We start from the raw sequence: 2482 nt of genomic DNA, 5'->3' as shown, positions 1-2482 counted from the left end.
CTTTTTTTGCTATGCCCTGTCCCCAGAGGTGGAGTCTACAGAGACAGGCAGGCCTCCTTGAGCTGTGGTGGGGTCCACCCAGTTTAGCTTCCAGGAGGCTTTGTTTACCTACTTAAGTCTCAACAATGGCGGGCACCCCTCCCCCAGCCTCGCTGCTGGCTTGCAGTTAGATCTCAGACTGCTGTGCTAGCAATGAGGGAGGCTCTGTGGGTATAGGACCCTCCTGGCCAGGTGTGCCATTTGCTAATCTCCTGCTGTGCCATTTGCTAAGACCCTTGGTAAAGCACAGTATTAGGGTGGGAGTTACCCGATTTTCCAGGTGTTGTGTGTCTCAGTTTCTAAAGGGATTCCCTTCCCCCTTGTGCTTCCCAGGTGAGGTGATGCCTCACCCTGCTTCAGGTCTTGCTGGTTGGGCTGCACCAGCTGACCAGCACCGATTATCTGGTGCTCCCCAGTGAGATGAACCCGGTACCTCAGTTGAAAATTCAGAAATCACCCGTCTTCTGTGTCGCTCGTGCTGGGAGCTGGAGGCTGGAGCTGTTCCTGTTCAGCCATCTTGCTCGCACCCCCCACCAAGCTATTTCAATTTTAAAAAGTGAGGAGTAGGGAGGGCTTTTTAAAGTTTTATTTCTTTCTATTCAGTTTATCTTATCCCATACAGCAATGGAATAAAGTGTGGTGTCTGTCCTAATATTTATGGTTGTGGTGATACAGAAATATCTATGCTTCCAAGCAAGAGATGAAAAATTATGATCTCCCCAAAACAGAGAAACCAGTGCTACCTGGAGCCCAAAGAGATGTTCAGGTTACATCTGTCAGAATTGATACTGTACAAGAGAACCATCTTTGGAAAACAGTGTGGCTCACCTGAGATTTTGTTGACCCATATGGATGACATCAGAGACAGGCATTACACAAAATGAGATCCCAATAAGATTTTCATGTGAGATTGTCTTAGAAGATGGTGGCCCAACTCACACAGAAGAAGATGACTGTGCAGCCAAGTGAGACAGGTATTTCTTTCTCAGAAGCAGAAATCTCAAAGTAGGAGATGGCCACTGACTGAGCAGTCAAAGCATGCCCTGATGGAACTCTCTGGGGGTCAGACTGCACACTGTCTCCCTGAGTTGCATAAAGCACAGAAAAGCATGCTGCATTATAGCTTCTAGTGTGCACCAACTCAGCATAAAACACATCACTGTCTATTTTGTTTCAAAAATACTTTGCTATGAAAAAAAGTGAATATAGTAGAAACCCAAGAACTACCTAGGGGTAGGGAGTAAGTCTGTCATCAGTAGTATTTAAATGCTGACTAGACACATACTCTGTGGAAATAAGTTTCACTCTTTGTGAAAGGAGTAAAATAAATCTTTTTCTTGGGCACTGACATATCTAGTGAAGATCCAGCATACAGTAGATAAACAGCAACTTCTATTTACTAAATAAACTTTATTTTCACAGATTACTGGTGAAGCAAAATATTGATACATCTCTAAAACATGAAGGGTATCACAAGACCACTCATGTTCTTTATGGGGTTTCAATTATGAAATGAATTGAAAAATCTGACTACAAAAGGAGTTTTACTCCTTCTAAGTAGCATCAGAACTGTTCTGATGTGCTTCAGCCATTGTGACAGTCCTAGCTTGGTTCCTACCCAAAGTCTCTTCCCATGAATACTATGCTTACAGGTCAAATAGATAAAGCATCCCTAGATCAAACACAAACTTCAACACTCTTAACATGTAGGTGTACATCTCATCTGAAAACCATTCAAAAGCTCAGGTTATCTACAAGAAATCTTTGCCTTTTAGTATCAATAAAAGAAAAGAAGGAAAAGAATAAGAGAAAGGCATTTAATTATTTTCATAGTTAAAAATATAACATTGGTTTCTCAGTTACATAAGTACTTTTCTTGCTTCATCTGTGCCATAATTTTTAACCAACTAAAACACATTACAAGTAGGGAAATAGCCAAAATCATGGAAAACATATACATAACTCTTTAAAGAGTAGGAGACATTCCCTGTTCATATACAATGCTTAATCCAGCACTCCAATCTCACTGAGGCACCAACATCCACGCTGTTCTCCTAAGCATTCTTTTTCCTCCTGTCACCTATTCTTCAGATACAAGCTCAAATGTCACTTCCACGGGTCACCTTCTTCCTGGTATCCTGCATTCCTCTCCTATACAAAAAGGCCAAACTTTATGTTGGGGTGATCAGACCCAGCACTACATCTTGGGGGTGACAAAGTTCAGCTGAGTCAAAGGATTGAGAAAAAGACAGTGAGAGAGAAAAAAGTGGGACACCAGGGGGCCATCGCTATCGTGGAGGCTGCGAAGGCCCTGAGCTCTGTTTAGCCCATGATATTTATTGCTAATCCATCAAAGAAATAGGTGGTGAGAATGTGGAGGTCAAAAGATCAGGTACATGATCTACAGCTGCGAAGGTTTAATATTTATATGGAATATGTTCTG

The sequence above is a fragment of the Rhinopithecus bieti genome, unplaced genomic scaffold (genome assembly GCF_001698545.2).
Source record: "Rhinopithecus bieti isolate Rb0 unplaced genomic scaffold, ASM169854v2 scaffold_31734, whole genome shotgun sequence".
Classification (NCBI taxonomy): Eukaryota; Metazoa; Chordata; class Mammalia; order Primates; family Cercopithecidae; genus Rhinopithecus; species Rhinopithecus bieti.
The sequence above is the reverse complement of the archived record's forward strand: the minus strand, read 5'-3'. Positions refer to the sequence as shown.